This window comes from Rhinatrema bivittatum, chromosome 2 (assembly GCF_901001135.1).
Source record: "Rhinatrema bivittatum chromosome 2, aRhiBiv1.1, whole genome shotgun sequence".
In the NCBI taxonomy this organism is placed as follows: Eukaryota; Metazoa; Chordata; class Amphibia; order Gymnophiona; family Rhinatrematidae; genus Rhinatrema; species Rhinatrema bivittatum.
This window is the reverse complement of record NC_042616.1, coordinates 92,305,058-92,322,853: the sequence shown is the minus strand read 5'-3', so window position 1 is coordinate 92,322,853 and position 17,796 is coordinate 92,305,058.

Sequence of the window (17,796 nt, the reverse complement as noted above, 5' to 3'; positions counted from 1 at the left end):
GAGCTTGCTCAATGTTAGGAACTATAAGTGATTGTTCTTTTAATGTCAGATATTTTTTGTAGCAACCCGAGGATCTATGTATATTTACAATTCAGGTTGTACATGGAAGCTTTTGAATTTTTGAGGCACAGATATCAAGTTATCTAATATACATAAATATCAAATAGATAAGCTATTTGTGTGACTTAGATCACTGTATATTTATAAGCTTTTGTCATATGTAAACATTTATACTTTTCACCCCCAAAAAAGGTTGATTTATGCATAGATTCAGGATAGGGTTGCCGACTGGCTCGCTATAGTTTTTTCAGGATATATTGATCCAATCCTGGTTTTACCTCTCTGCTTCCAGGGACTTGTAGTTCTGGTTTCCCTGTTAATTTCCCTACAAAAAGCTAAGACTACAAGTCCCTGCATACAGTGTGGTAAAACCAGGACTGAATCAGCCTGCCCTGCAAATCTGGAGCCAGTTGGCAACACAAATTATGGATGGTACAGTGTTTTTTTTAGTTTTCCTACCTGCTGATTTAGGAATATACCAAAATGTTAGGAATACGTTTTGAGGATGTTAATGGATTGTATACAGTTTCTCCTGTGGCATGTTTTCCTGAGTGTTACTTAGTGCCAAGTTTTGTACATATCAAAAGCAGTGTTTCTGTTTTGCCATCTTTTGTAATGAGCTAACTTTAGGAGATGTCCTGGTTTGGCCTCTGCATTCTACGGTGTGTGCCTCTTGTTTTACCTCCTCTCACCCCTGCTGGAAAGCCCTCCGATCCTTAACAGTATATCCCATATTCTCCTGCTTATGCCCTCACCTCTGTGACCCCTGCATATCTCTCATGTATTTGGAAATATGGTAAGACACTCCCTGACAGGCGTAAAGCACCATCCCAATCCTCACTCATTGAGCAGAAGTGCCCAGGCCTGGGATGTTATCCCTTACACAAATAGGTGTGACAACCCCTTGGGATCATCACTAGACAGCCCTAGCCTAGGACATGGGGTTGGGAGATAGGAGAGGAGTGTACCTTTCTATAACTGTGAGATTGCTGGGATGGTGAGCTCCTGTCTGCACAAAAGCAAGCAGCAGGGGGTGGATTGGCCTATCAGGACTTCGGGCGTGCCCCGGTGAGCTGGTCCAACCAAACACATGGAGGTGATTGAAGAAGGGGAACTGCAATAGGTAAATTTTCTGGCTGAATTCAACTACAAAAATGATGCTTTGAAGGGGGATTGTTTTATTAATAGCTTTTTCTTCTTTTATTTTTTGAAAAAGGGATGTTTTTGCATTGCTATTTTTGTTTTAGGCATTTTTTTTTTTACTTAACTTTAGAAAGAAAGAGTAGAAGAGAAGGAACACCCCCCCCCCCCCCCCTTATCTTCAATTCTAACTTCATAGACATTCCCACTAATTAGGGGGTTGGACTACACAGAATAACCTGACCTTGGTTGGCCAAGTATCACATGGACGTAATTCAGAAAAATGTAATTACTGTGGAATCAAAACACTTAAGTAAATTTCAGGAGGAGTTTAATTAGAAATACCATAGCAGATACTTCAGGTAATTAATTTTCAGGATATGTGCGCATGTTATAAAATAGCTTGGCCACGCACACACGGGTGCCAAATTTTAAGTGGGCACACGCGTCTGTGGGCAAATCCTGCAACCACCACATAAATCAAGGGATTTTATAAAGGGCGCACGCCGACACCGTTGCCAGTTTTATCAGGTCATCACCAGTTCACCCAGTTAATAAAGAGGTCCTCCAACCCCCCCTAGTTTAATAGCCTTCACTCCCCACAGTTAGACCTGACCCTTAAAATCCCACAGATCTGCTTAGATTTCTCATCGTTGAACCGTGGGAAAAACTAGTTATTTAAAAAAAAAAAAATACAGCATAGGGGCCTTGCAGCCCGTGCCTTCGCTCAGGCCAAGGAAAATCTCAAACTCTCCTAGAACATCAGCAGGCCTCCCATCCAGGGGTTGATTGACCTATAGGGGTTTGGGCATGTCCTGGTGGGTCGGTCAGGGGAGTCATGTGACTCGCAGCTGCCCAATGTCTCTGGAGTCACTGCAATTAACACCCGGCCCACAGCAGCTGAAGGCCTCTCTTACTGATTTCTGCCGATGGCCCCCTTAAGCTGAGGCCACAGCAAAAATAATCCTGCTCCCTTGCATCATGCTTTTCTGCCTACCTCTTCCCACACCAGGGCCATTAGCTTGGAGCCCTGCCTGGATCCCTCCTAACCACCAATGTCAGTATACTTTTTTTTTTTTTTACATATTCAGAGGCAGCAGGAGAGAAGAGAGAGTATGTGAGGGAGCGTGCATGGGTGCGTAGATGTCAGCAGGTGCGAGGGAGCGTGTGTGATTGTGTCAGTGGGATCAAGAAAGTATTTGTAGGTGTCAGTGCGTGCAAAGAAGGTGTCAGTTGGTGCAAGGGAATGCGTGTGTGCATGTAGGTGTCAGTGGGTGTGAGAGAGCGTGTAGGTGTCAGTGGGTGAGAGAGCATGTAGGTGTCAGTGGGTGTAAGAGAGTGTGTGTAGGTGTCAGCAGGTTCAAGGGAGCACATGTGTGTGTTAGCATGTGTGTGAGGGAAGATAAAGTTTATGCACTCCCTCACCCCCACTAATGCAGAACTTTCTCAGGGTGACCTCTAAGTATAGAAAGTGGGGGATTTTTTCATTCTTATTGTTTTTAATTACTGGGTGTTATCTGATGTGTTTGTTTTAAAAAATGTTATTGTTTTTGGGAAATTTTTAAAAGTTTTATATGAGTTTAATTAGTGGATATTCAGCTGATCTGAAATATTTATCCTTTTTAATTGTATGGCTTTACTAATGCTGACATATTTCTTGATTTATTTGTTTGATATTTTATGAGGAATAGCAATGTTTCTTTTTTCCATTGTTGCATTGCATACAGAATCTAGCTTGTTGAGGTTTCCAATTCACTTTTTGTCTACTGTTATGATTAGTGTGTATGTGGACCCTTGGCCCAAGATGCGAGTTAATACAGCCTGTGGGGAGGAGCCCCACAGGTCCGCACCATCAGGAGGCGAGATGTTGGAGTGTAGGGAAGCTCTGTACACAGTCGAGGGGAGAGCCTCAGAGACCAGGAGATGACCCCCATAGGGTAGCAGTCTGTAGATGGTACTTGGAGAGACTGAAGAGAGAGGGCACCAGGCAGATCATGGGGTGATGGGCATCCGAACAGCCAAGCAGGATATTCTCCAATGGTGCAGCCTGAGGGGTGGAGCCACAGCACAGTGGGCACAGAGGGAGAGTGTAGATGAACCCCCCAGGGCAGAGAGTCTGAGCCCAAGTCCAGTAGCTCACGTAGACAGGTACCTGGAGATCGGAGGGTAGCTGGCTGAATAATGGAGAAACAGGCCCATGGAGCGGTACAGCTGTCAATTATAGAATCACAAGGAGCAAGCCCCGAGGAGCGGGGAAGCTCAGGGTGGTCTTGGAGTAGGTGAGCGTGACCTGAGGAGCGGGAAGGTGTGAACAGTCTTTGAAGGATACAGCGCAACCCCGAGGAGCGGGGAAGACCGGCTGAGAACTCACAAGTCACTGCAGTAGTTCCCAAGGAGAGCCGAGGTAGAACAGGAAGCCAGATGGAACCCAAGAGGCGCAGGGCCAGCCCGAGGAGCGGGGTAGGCTAGGGAACAGGTCCCCGTAGAGCGCACACTGGAGTGGGTGCCAGACAGGGTCCACAATACAAGCAGAAGCGGTGTCTCAGGAACAAGGTAGACGTAGGACTTGTAAGGAACTTGTTGGGGGTGAAGCAGGAGCTTAAATACCAGAGTCCGATGACATCATCAATGGGGGAAGACCCTGAGGTTCCCGCCGAAGTATCTTCAAAGGCGTGACGCGCGTGTGCGCCTAGGAGGACCTGACATCGGAGCCTGAAGTAATGGCGTCCATGCCTCCGTGAGGAGGCCCGTGGAACGTGCCAATGCAGAGAGGCCCATGCAGCGAGGAGACCCAGGGAAGGTAGGAAAACAGAACAAGCTGTGAGTACTCGCGGTCACAGCTGTCTGCAACCGACAGGCATAACAGTACCCCTCCCCCCTTAAGACCTCTCCCCGGGGGTTTGGGTTTGTGAGGGTGGTCGGCATGGAACTGCCAAAGAAGATCCTTGTCAAGGATGTTAGCCATGGGTTCCCTACTGTTCTCCTCTGGACCAAACCCCTCCCATGACAGGAGGTATTCCCATCTCCATCCATGCTTTCGGATATCCAAGACTTTGCGAACTTGGTATGTGACAGCCTCTGAAGACACTGGGACAGGATCTGGGGACCCCTTGGAGAATTCGGAGAGAATCAGAGGCTTGAGTAGAGACACGTGAAAACCATTGTGTATTTTAAGTGATGATGGCAGTTGCAACCGATAGGTAACAGGTCCCAGACGATGTACCACTGGAAATTGTCCAATGAATTTAGGAGCAAAATGAGCAGAAGGAAGCTTAAGGCGAATGAACTTGGTTTTGAGCCATACTTTATCTCCAGGTTGAAACTCGGGTGCAGCACGGTGATGGGCATCAAAAGCCTTTTTAGATCTCTGAGCAGCTTTCTCCAGCAGCTGTTGCATATTTTACCACAGTTAATGTAACTCTTGGGCAGTTGCCTGTGCTGCCGGGGAGGTGACAGACAGTGGAAGTGGTAGTGGAGGCAAGGGTTGACGTCCGTAGACCAGCTTGAAGGGTGATGAACCCATGGAGGTGGAGACATGAGAAATCAGGGCAAACTCAGCCTAGGGCAGAAGGCTGGCCCAGTCGTCTTGCCGCAAGTTTACGTATGCTCAGAGGAATTGCTTAAGGGTCCAATTCATCCTCTCGGTTTGGCCATTGGCCTGAGGGTGGTAGGCAATATCAAATTTTTTGCAAAGAGCCTTCCAAAAGTGCGCAGTAAACTGGACCCCACGGACTGAGAGAATGTGCCTGGGGAGATCATGGAGCCAAAACACGTGCTTAAAAAACAGCTTAGCCAGCTGAGGTGCCATAGGGAAACCTGGTAGAGCCACAAAATATGCCATCTTAGAGAAATGATCGATGGTAACCCATATGGTGTTATTTCCATTGGAGACCATCAAATCCACAATACAATCTGTGGTGATATGGGTCCAGGGTTCAGTGGGCACGGGGAGCGGTTGTAAAGTAAGGTTTCCCTGCCAAAGGCTTATGCCGCGCACACATGGGGCAGGACTCCAAACGAGCACTTCTCAAGCTTGGCAAACAGTTGGTTATCTTGCAAGCGTTGAAGAACTTGAGAAACGTCTTGGCAATGACTCTGGAGATCATGAAAGAAGACAAAAATGTCATCGAGATATATTACAACACATTGGTACAGCATATCTCTGAAAAACTTCATTCATTAAATTTTGAAACACCACAGGTGCGTTGCACCGGCCAAGCACCATCACCAAATACTCGAAGTAGCCGTCACGAGAAAAGTGGTTTTCCACTCATCACCCTCTCGTATTCAGATCAGATTATAGGCCCCATGGAGATCCAACTTCGAAAAAATCTTGGCCCCTTGAAGTCTGTCAAAGAGCTCCAATATAAGAGGCAAAGGGTAGTGATCCTTGACAGCTATTTCATTTAGGCCTCAGTAGTCGATGCAGGGGCACAGGGAGCCATCTTTCTTTCCCACAAAAAAAACCCTGCCCTTGCTGGTGACTTGGAGGGCCGGATAAACACTGTAGACAGATTTTCCCAAATATACTCTGACATGGCTTGGGTCTCTGTCAGCGAAAGAGGATGTCCTACCCTGTTGAGGCTCAGTATTGGGCTTCAAGGTAATCGCACAATCATACGAGCGATGAGGTGGTAAGGTGTCAGTGGCCTTTTTGGAGAAAACATCGGAGAAGGACTCATATGGAAGTGGAAGACCGGGCAGAGAAGGTATAGTCGTCATGCAAGGCAATGGTGAGATGGATTCCAGGGAGTTCTGGTGGCAGTCAGGACCCCAATGGGAGAGCTGTAGGATAGTCCAGTCGAACTGTGGAGTGTGCTTCTAAAGCCAGGGCAGCCCCAAAACAACTGGGTGGATGGCCTTGTCTAAGATATGGAATGAAATGGATTCCTTATGTAAGGTTCCGGTGCGTAGTTGGATGGGAGCAGTGGTGTGAGTGACTTCACCAGGCAGAGGTTCCCCGTGAATAGACAAGAGTAGCAGAGGAACCAGAGAGTGAATGGTGGGAATCCACAGATGCTCGGTGAGTTGCTTCAAGATAAAATTCCCTCCAGCCCCGGAGTCCACCAGGGCTAAAGTGTGGAATTCCTGGTTGTTCATGTAGATGGAAACAGGAACCGTCAGTGAAGGAGATGGCGGGGTCAGGCCTAGGAGAAGTCCTGCAGCAGGTCCTAAGCCCAGCAGTTTCCCGGACAGACTGGGCAAGAGGCAATGGCATGCCCAGGTTGACCACAGTACAAGCAAAGGCTGGACTGCTGTCAGCGACGACGTTCCTTAGGAGAGAGTCTACTACCCATTTGCATGGGTTCTTCCTCTGGGGGGTAAGGCGAAGCAATGGGTTTAGGAGAGGGTGAATGTCAAACTCGACATGGCCCAGGAGTCGGTTTCTGGGAAGCTCTGGATTCAAGAGAGCCTTCTTGTAGCTGACGGTCGAGGCGCCCTGTGAGGACAATGAGAGAGTCCAAGGAAGTAGGCAATTCGCGAGCAGCCAATTCATCCTTAATGCGTGGACTCAAGCCCTCCAGAAAGATAATTGGAGTCCCACTGTAACTCTGATGCAAGCGTACACCCCCTTGCGTGTGCCGACCCCGGATTTTATAACAAGCAGGCGGCTTGCGCGCACAAATCTATGCCCACGCGTAGGTTTCACTCAACGCACAATAAAGCTCTGGAATTTGTTGCCAGAGGAGGTGGTTAGTGCAGTTAGTGTAGCTGGGTTCAAAAATGTTTTGGATAAGTACTTGGAGGAGAAGTCCATTAATGGCTATTAATCAATTATACTTAGGGAATAGCCACTGCTATTAATTGCATCAGTAGCATGGGTTCTTCTTAGTGTTTGGGTAATTGCCAGGTTCTTGTGGCCTGGTTTTGGCCTCTGTTGGAAACAGGATGCTGGGCTTGATGGACCCTTGGTCTGATCCAGCATGGCAATTTCTTATGTTCTTAAGTTCTTATGTTAGAAAATCTGGCCCTAAGAGTGAGAGAGAGAGAGAGAGAAAGTGTGTGTGTGTGTGTGTGTGTGTGTGTGTGTGTGTGTGTGTGACAGAAAGAGAGTCTTTGTGTCAGAGAGAGAGAGACATCCACACACACTCTCTCTTGGACACAAAATCTGAAAGAGTGTGTGTGGGTGTTTCTATCTGAAAGACTATATTTGTGTCTGATACTGGCTGGCAGTGAGGTTGTCATATTACTTAGCAACTGGTTCAAGAGCTGATTGGTTGACAAGAAGGACTGTAATACCAGACCAGGAATCCAAGATATAATTATGAGAGACATAACCATATATGGGGGTGAATGGCAACTGATTGGTAATTTCCTACCTGGGAGAGGGGGGGCAACACCACCAACAGTGCCTTGGAGTGACAAAAACCTAAATCTGTCCCTGGGAGGGGAGGCACTTTTCCAAAAGTCATTTTACCCAGGTGAAGAGCTTTTGAATGGCTTTTGAAAATTGCCCTTCTTCATGCCTTCCAAATCAAATCTATGGGGTAGATTTTAAAACCCATGCGTGCGTAAATCCTCCCGGATTTACGCGCGCAGGGCACTCGCGCGCCGGCGCGCCTATTTTGCATAGGCCGCCGGTGCGCGCAAAGCCCCGGGACGAGCGTAAGTCCCGGGGCTTCGTAAAAGGGGCGGGAGGGGGCATGCCTGAGGGGCGTGTCCAGGGGCAGGGGGCGGTCCGGGGCGGGTCCAGGGGCGTGGTGACGGTTCGGGGGCGGGCTGGGAGGGCGGTCCCGAGTCCCCCGGCACTTTGGCCTGTGCCGAGGGATGCCGAGGCAGCGCGCACAAGTTACGCCTGCTTCAAGCAGGCGTAACTTGCCCAACAAAGGTAGGGCTGGGGGGTGGGGTAGATAGGGGAAGGGAGGGGAAGCTGGGGGGACGCGTAAGGAAAGTTCCTCCGAGGCCGCTCCGATTTTGGAGCGGCCTCGGAGGGAACAGAGGCAGGCTGCGCGGCTCGGCGCGCGCAGGCTGCCGATTTTGCGCAGCCTTGCGAGCACCGACCCCGGATTTTATAAGATACGCGCGGCTACGAGCGTATCTTATAAAATCTGGTGTACTTTTGTTCGCGCCACCGGCGCAAACAAAATAAGATAAATTTGTATACACCGCCTCCATTGCATGCCAATCTATCTCATGCATACTCAGTATGGGTTTCCTGAAAACCAGGCCTGTTTGTGGTTCTTGAGGACCAGAGTTGGCTACCTCTGCTATATATACATACACACACAAGGAATATCCTCATTGATGTGCGTTTATTGGGGTCTGAAGCTTGCCAGATGTCTCTCCAGTCATATATTAGAGCAACATGTCGGAGCTATGGTGCTGTGATTATAAGCTACTGGCAATACTTCATCAGGTAGACAGCCAAATGATGCATTACAGTAATATATCTTCACTGGAATGGCCAGTGAAACTAAAAGTAACTGGAAAGCAGTTCTCAGGCAAGCTATGTTTTAAATCTATATTTATATAGAAGCAGAATTATGCAATGTATAGGATGTAATTCACTTTTACTGTATTTTCATTAACGAAGATGATCAGATTAACTCATGGAAAAAAAGAGCTCTGCCAGGATTTTGAAAGTAGCATTTTACATTTCTTTGAATCAGCACTTTTAAACAGAAAAATCTCTTGTGGTAACCACCTTAAAAAGATGCAGAAAAACACAAAAGCACACCCCATCACAGAAAAGAAGGCACGAGAAAAAAACCAAAAGAAACAAACAATTAAAGACAAAAGGTAAAAAGACAGTATAATTAAAACACAGAATGCCAATATAATCCCTTTGAAAATTGAATTGGGGAAAGTAGGTGAACAGTATGGTGCATACTTTCATCAGAATTGACACATAGAATTTTTAAACAAAGTTATATGCGTAAATATTGATCCTGCCCAATCCTTCCCTGAGACTGCCTCTCTGCATGTACATTTTCAGGATATCCTAATGAATATGCATGCGATAGATCTGAATACAATAGAGGCAGGTATATGCAAATCTATCGCATGCATATTCATTAGGGGTTGCCTGAAAACCCAACCTGTTGTTGGTTCTCGAGATTTGGGAGTCAATACCACTGCCCAATACTCTTTCTTGTGAACTCCAGCAGGTTCATCGAGCAAGTTGCTCTTATCTGTGCCCTTCTACACCTCCAAGTCCTGACTCAGTGCTTTCCACCTAGCTCATCATAGGCCTAGAATAGGCTTCCTGAGTTGGTGTGTCATGCTCTCTTATGGATCATATTCAAATCCAGTCTAAAAAAATCACCTTTGTGAATTTTAATCTGAGTCATTCAGGTTTTCCAAGTGAGATAAATTTTTTAAAAGAAATCTTCATGTGAAAGAGAAAAATGTGTTAAAATACACAATTATCTATTGTGAGGATTATTTTGGTGGTGTTTATTTTTACTTCTAAGAAACACAGGAACAGGTTTATTTCAAGCTCCTAGTGATAGGGGCGAGAGGGAATTGTGGGGATGGACACTGGAAGCAGCAGGGACTGGAAGAAACTTGGATTGTGAGGAAGAGGGAGAAAACAGTACTTAAATTATGGGGAAAGGGGGGATTCAGAGACTAGGGGAAAACTGAGACTTGGAGATGGGTAGGGAAAGTAGAATCTTGAAGAATGGAGTGGGCGATTCAGTGACTGGGTGAGGAGTGTTAGATTGACTGGGGTACAAGTGAATTGTATGAGATGGGGGCTGCAGGGTGGTCAATCTGGAACAAAATAAAGGGTTTACCAAGAGAAAAACCAGCCGCAAATGAGGAGGAACAGGGCAGCTGGGTATGCGTGGGCAGGATGGAGAATGAGAGAATGCCAGGAGGGAGGGAGGAGAAAATGCTGGGATGAAGGAGATGTGGGGGAAGGAGAGAGAGAGTACCTGCAGGGAAGGGGAGAAGAGTAAGAGAATGTCTGGAAGGAGGGAGAAGAGAGAGAATGAATAGAAGGAGGGAGAAGGCTGGAAGGAAAAGGGAGAGAAATATGTAGAGGGATGAGGAAATAGAAGGTGAGTGTTTGCAGTGAGAGAGAGAAGGAGGAGAATTGATGGAGGGAAGGGGAAGGATAGAGTATACCTGGAAGGAAGACGGAACATACATAGAGGAAGGGAGAGAAAAGGGATGGAAAAGGGGTATAATGCCGGAAGAGGGGATGTGGGGGAGAGTGAAAATGCTTGGAGGGAGGGGAGAAAGAAAGAAGAAAATGTCAAAAGTGGGGGAGTGCCATAGACAGTTTTCATCCGGAGCACCATTTGCTCTAGAATTGGCCTTGCTCACCTGGCCCCTTGTCTTGTTTCCTTTCAATTTCTGAATCTGGGCTGTGAGTGCTACCCTGAATCTTGCATGACTTGTTGGGAATCTAAAACGTTGTTTGCCTTTTAAATAAGTTAACAATATATCCAAAGGGTAACCAATCGGTTCGCTCACTGTGAAGATATATATTTCTATATGTTCTCACAATATTTTATCACCTGTTTTATGAGTACTTATACAAATCTTTTATCATCTACACGTCTAGTGGGATTAAAATGTCTCAATGTTCGGAAAAAAAAAATGTTTAAGAAGTTGGTTGGGGTTTCATATAATCATGTAGGCAACCCTGCCCCTTGCGAGCATGTCATAATCATAAACCTGCCAACCTCCTCCTATTTTTTATGTGTGTATGCAAAAAGAAAAATCTTTTGTAAATGTCGTTTTTAACAACTTTTTTCATTCAAAATATGTGGGACATCCAGCAAAAATATATTGACCTCTAACGAGGTCTTTAGTAAAACTCCAAGATGTGTTCCCGGGTTGTTTTGAAATGTTACATCACCACCGCTCCTACACTGTTGGGTGTGATATGAGTCTCTTGTATATGCTTGAAATCACGCTCTTTCAATGTGAAAAAAACTCTATGTCCATTCTAACACCCTCAAGATGTATTAAAATCCCAACATGTTCATGTTTCAGACGACCAGCATCCTTCCTCAGGGGGCGTACCGGCAAGTGGTGTCTAATCCTCTTTTTATAAGGATTACGATGTAAATATACAAATTTCAAATACTTCCCTTGAAGTTGCACAGTAATGCCTCAGTCTCAAAGAGTTTTCCTTGATTGATTCATCTTCTTCAATGACTTCAAATATGCGTATTCCGCGATGAATAACTGTGTTTTTGCCTTTGCCTCGTCTGTTTGTTAGTGTGGACGTGTTTTCCCTACCACCCTTTTCACAACCTGGAGCAAGGAGATAGAGGACTTTGATTAAAACTGGAAACACATTAAAACTGGAAACATCAGGATTTCCATCTGGTTCTACAATCAATCATCCTCACAAAAATCGACTACTGTAACTCCCTGCTTCTTGGCCTTCCTGCCAACACCATCAAGCCCCTGCAGATGTTACAGAACTCGGCTGCCAGGATCCTAACAAACTCAAAAAAGAGTGACCTCATCATGCCCATCCTCTACAACCTCCACTGGCTCCCTATCAAATTCAGAATACTTTATAAAGTTCTGACCATTTTGCACAAATCCATACACAATCTTTCCTCTATTGATCTCATCTTCCAGCTGCGCCTTCACACCTCGATCAGACCGATTAGAAGAGCCTATCAAGGCATTCTATACGCCCCCCAAGCAAAATCAACCCTAAGGAATAGAGCCCTATCCACGGCAGGCCCCACGCAATGGAACTCTCTCCCACCGGACCTCAGACAAGACCCCTGCCCAATTTCCTTCAAAAAAAACCTCAAAAAGTGGTTATTCAAATCAGCTTTTCCAGAACCAACGGGGTAACCATACCAACTCACCGTAGCTTGTCCCATGGCACCTAGCAAGCATTGTATACTGTATTAAGTTAATTCTGCATCTCTTAATCCCTCTTGATCTATGTTTCACTTTCTCTTCAGCCTATTTCCATGCCTCTTGCATCTCATTTATTAAGTCTTTGTACCTCATTTATTTATCAATTTAGCTCATCTTTGGTGCATTCATAGCCCTTTCTATTTATTGTTATCCATGCAAAGTATATATTGTATTTATTGTTATCTATGCAAAGTATATTCTATGTTTTTTGGTTCTATGTAAGCTTTCATGCGAAGTTATTTGTTCCACTGTAAACCGGTTTGATTTGTATTCTATACAAGAAGATCGGTATATAAAAGTTATAAATAAATAAATAAATAAATAAACTTTTCTTCCAGAGAAGTCACACAGAGTTGTGGAAAGAGAGAACAAGATTGAAACATCAAGATCTGGAAACTCCCAACCAGCTTCCCACTCCAAAGAGACCAGGACACAGGCGGTGGGCAAGGGACAAAACTTTGGACTCAGGTAGGATTCTTTTCATGGTGTATGGCTTCCCCTAGGATTCCCCAACTGACTGGGGCTGTTTGCCCACAGATGAGGAAACAGTGGCAAGCTCTCTCCCAGGAGCTAGAGAGATGGACACCAGCACCTCAGCAGAAAGAGTACATAAATAATTCAAATGTACAGCTTCATTTGTGAAAGGTGTGTGGGACAGTGATTGACGTTTTGGAAATAATACTTGAACACCCAGACTTTGTCCAGCTTGTCTGTCAGTGAGGAGAATACACCACCAGAGAAATGCACACACTTACGGAGAAACACTCCATCGCCTGGACCAAGAAGGATTTCCTTTACCCCCACAGCAAGAACTCCCTCCCTGGGATCTGCAGAGAGGAGTAGGATGAAGAGAGTAGCTCCAACTAACAAATACTTTTATGGCCCCAGGGGAAGCAGCAACCCCCTTCCCCCACCCCAGGCAAATGGTTACTCGTGCTTTTATCTGCATTCACCGGAGACATTCCCAGGGACAGGGTTAGGGCAGGAAATGCTACAACATGCATAGCTTTGCATTTTCAAAATGATGTAGATCGTTTTTCATGGAGAACGTACCCCCAGAAAAAGCAAATCTCTGAGGGTGCTTTTTCCCTAGACAGTTTTCAAAGTGAATATGCATGCATACTTCCCCTCTGAGAACTGGTGCAAATCTGCAGGTGAAAGGGTCTGTCAACTTTGCAGGTCCCCACCTTCTGAACATTGCCCCTCTTAGAATCAAGGAGAGCTTACAGCATCCTCTTTCACTGCTGGCATGAATGTATAAAATGGGCATGACCTCAGCTCCCCTGTCCTTCATCATGTCTTCTCCCACACAACTCTTTATTGTCTCCAGTGAGACTCACAACACCTGAAGGGAGTTTGGGCAAGAAGCAGTCATGGAAATGTAACTTTAGGGCAGAGATAATAGGTACAGAACATAGAAAATTATTTGTCTAAATGGGAGACTTTGTTTTTTTAGACGAAATGGAATGTAATCACCAGGCAACAAAAAGTGGAATGACTTTTTTCCCAATTGCTCCATGAACCTTTTGACAGTTTTGTATTGATTGCTTTAAATCTCTGTAATCTAGAAGCTGTTCTTTCAGCCTCAGTGAATGGCACATCACTTATCTAACTGATTACTTCTCTTGTTTCACTGAATATGTTTACAGACAGGTTGACAGATATTAAATTATCTGTGTGTTATCTTTCAAATTACTTTCATTTGTTTGAATGTAATGCTTTGCTTTTATGAGGTGTTAATGAGCTTCTAATGTGATAAAGAAGGCTAGGATTTGATCAGTGGCTTTGTTTGCTTGTTATTCATCTATAAGGTTCCAGATGGTATGTTGTCTGACTGAATGCTTTGTCAGTTTTATTAGTCATATTCTTTGATTGATCTTGATATACCTGAAAAGAAATCAATTGGAAAAAAATTAAATCTCAACAGAATGACTCTAGCTTGAGGAAATAAAAAAATCTGAGACAAATCTGAAAAAATAAGTGATAGAGCAGTATAACTAGAGTTGTCAACTGGCTCCATTTTTTCCCAGGACAGGCTGACACAGTCTTGGTTTTACTCCATGAGACTCATGGATTTGTGCTCCTGCTTTTCTTTGGGAAATTAATAAGGAAATCAGAGCTACAGGTTCATACATTCAATGAGATAGAACTAGGATCGGGTCAACCTGTCTGGAAAAAATGGCACCAGTGGTCAACCTTAAGTATAACCCAAATACCACCATAATGGGGGATCATCTGGTATTCAATGATCACTGCATGGTTATGTTTAGTATTAGAACACAAGCAGTGGTGATTTATCCATAGGCGAGCGTCCTAGACTTCAGGATAACTGTTAAGGTGGGGGAATACTTCAAGGAATTATTAACTGGATGGGAAAAGCTAGAGGGTTTAGAAGATCAGCGGACAATACTGAAAGGGGATATAGTAATGGCAAAAAACTATTTTGTTAGGAAAGAAAATACAGTTAAGAGTAAAAAGAAGCCATTGTGGTTTTCTAGAGAAGTGGCTGAAAGGGTAAGGGGGGGGGAGTTCGCTTTCATAAACTTCAAGAGATCACACAAAGAGGAAGACAGGCTACAATATCTAGGAAAGCTAAGAGAACCTGAGAAAGTAGTCAGGATAGTGAATATTGTGTAAGACCTTCTGGTTCTGCCAATCCAGAAGGGCCTCTTTTTTACAATTGATAGTGATGGGCACTAGCAGAAAGAATAGACATCCCTGATTACAGAACAATTTCCTCCCAGGAGAAAGATGGAGCTAATGGACTCAGGACTACGAGTGAGTAACATTGGTCTTACTATCTGGTCAAGCTGGAATTTTTGTTCTTTCATGTGAGTAGCTTACTGGAATTGTTGAAGTTCTAATGGCTGTGCCGCCATACAGATTTGGAATCTGTTTTCCAAAAGCTGATGATTTTTTCTGCAGTACGTTCCTGTGACTCATGCTATTATTTTATGATTATTGCCAAATTTACTGCTGGTGCCTCAGAAGAGAAATAGAAGTTTAACAATTGTGAACAATATTTTAGTGTGTGAGTTACCTTTGTTGTCCCTAGGGTGTAGGTTTGACAAAGAAGAGGCATTCTTTATTTATTTATTTAATTTATTTATGTGGCAATTTTTATATTCCGCCATAGTAACCTGTTATAGTTATGTTATATTTGTATTTGCTGTTTACTGTTCTGCTCTTGCTTCCAAGCAGCCTGTTGTGTTCGTTCTATCTCCTTCACTGCTATTTCTCGGTTCCTGTATTACCCCCCTCCCACCCCTTTACCATGTTTTTTGTCATTTCCATTCTATAGTTGCACTGTAAACCGATATGATGTCACCACAAACATCGGTATAAAAAAAATCCTTAAATAAATAAATCGTCACTTTGTTATCGATGAGGATTACAAACTACATACACAATAAAACATAAAACCATGCAAACAATAACACATCACATCAATTATTATACTCTTCATTAAAATAAAAAGCCTTTACTTGCTTTCTAAATGATCTAATATCACTGATTAATCATATGTCTTTCAGCAAAGCATTCCATAATGTAGGAGCTATATATGAAAAAACTGTAGCATGTGTGGTCTGAAACCTATAAATTCTTAAAGGAGGTCTAAAAGAAGTGTTGAAGTTCAATTTGGGGGAAAAGCAGTTATTTGTTCTCAGAGCAGAGAAGTTTTTTTTTAGTTTTAAACCCACCCCATTGTCTTCCGATCCAGGTCCAATCCATCATCTTACCCAACTGATTTTTATGAACACACAGAGCTAGATTCAGCATCTGAATACTTTTTATTTTATGTGCCCCTATCAAGGATTATACTAGTTTTGAATTTGTTCTTAGAGCCGACCTCATGATATAAAGAACAACCAGATTGGATGAATATCAGCCAGCTGAAAACCCTAAGGGGCGGATTTTAAGAGCCCTGCTCGCCTAAATCCGCCCAAATCTGGGCGGATTTAGGCGAGCAGGGCCCTGCGCGCCGGTGAGCCTATTTTACATAGGCCTACCGGCACGCGCAGAGCCCCGGGACTCGCGTAAGTCCCGGGGTTTTCTGAGGGGGGCATGTCGGGGGCGTGTCGGGGGGCGGGCCCGAACCGCGCGGGCGTTTTCGGGGCGTGTCGGGAGCGTTCCGGGGGCAGGCCCGGGGGCGTGGCTACGGCCCGGGCGGTCTGGGGGCGTGGCCTCGCCCTCTGGACCCGCCCCCAGGTCGCGTCCCGGCGCGCTAGCGGCCCGCTGGCGCGCGGGGATTTATGTCTCCCTCCGGGAGGCGTAAATCCCCCGACAAAGGTAAGGGGGGGGGGTTTAGACAGGGCCGGGCGGGTGGGTTAGGTAGGGGAAGGGAGGGGAAGTTGAGGGGAGGGCAAAAGAAAGTTCCCTCTGAAGCCGCTCCGATTTCGGAGCGGCCTCGGAGGGAATGGGGGTAGGCTGCGCGGCTCGGCGCGCACCGGCTATACGGAATTGATAGCCTTGCACGCGCCGATCCAGGATTTTAGCGGCTATGCGCGTATCTACTACAATCCCGCGTACTTTTGCTTGCGCCTGATGCGCCAGCAAAAGTACGCCAAATCGCGCGGTTTGAAAATCTACCCCTAAGTGCATGGGGGCCTCTAATATTTATTTATTCATTTATTTATTTAAAATATTTCTAGACTGCTTACATGGCACATACAAGCCACCCAAAGCAGTGTAAAGTCAAAATTAAAATTTAGAATAAGAACATAAAATTTGCCGTACTGGGTCAGATCAAAGGTCCATCAAACCCAGTATCCTGTTTCCAACATTGGCTAAACCAGGTTACAAGTACCTGGCAAGATCCCAAAGGGTAGATAGATTCCATGCTGCTTATCCCAGAGATAACCTATGGCAACAACACATGATAACCTATGGCAAACAACACATAGCCTAAAAAAACGATAACCTATCCCAGAGATAAGCAGTGTATTTGTGCAACTCCACATCAATAATGGTTTATGGACTTTTCCTCCAGGAACTTGTCCAAACCTTTTTTAAACTCTGCTATACTAATAGCTTTCACCACATCCTCTGACAATGAATTCCAGAGCTTAATAATGCATCAAGTAAAATAAGATTTTCTCATATTAGTTTTACATATATAACTTAGTAACTTTATTGTTGTCCCCTAGTCTTTGTATTTTTTGAAAGAGTAAACCACTTATTATTTTATAGACTGTATCCTCTCTTCCCTCGCCATCTCCTCTCCATGCTGAAGAGTCCTAACCTCTTTAGCCTTTCTTCATAGGAGAATTGTTCCATCCCCTTTATCATTTTACTCAGCTTTCTCTGTACCTTTTCTAATTCTGCTATATCTGTTTTGAGATGTGGTGACCAGAACTGCATACAATACTCCAGATGAGGTCACACTAGGGAGCGATACAGAGGCATTATGATATTCTGTTTTATTTTCCATTCCTTTCCTAATAATTCCTAGCATTCTATTTGCTTTGTTGCTTGCTGCTGTACATTGAACAGAAGATTTCAATGTATTATCATAGATGAGACCTAAATCCTTTTCCTGAATGATGACTCCTAATGTGGAACTGTTGTGTTTGAGGCATTGTGGACCCTTGGTCGCAATGGAGATGACTCCACCCATGGGGAGGAGCCCCATGGGGAACCACTGCAATAGGCTGACACAGATAGCAGACACAGAATGGATAGTCTTTATTGTACTGCTGTAAATAGGTGGTGAAGCAGGAAGGTAAGGCACTGATCCACAAGGTGTCAATATGC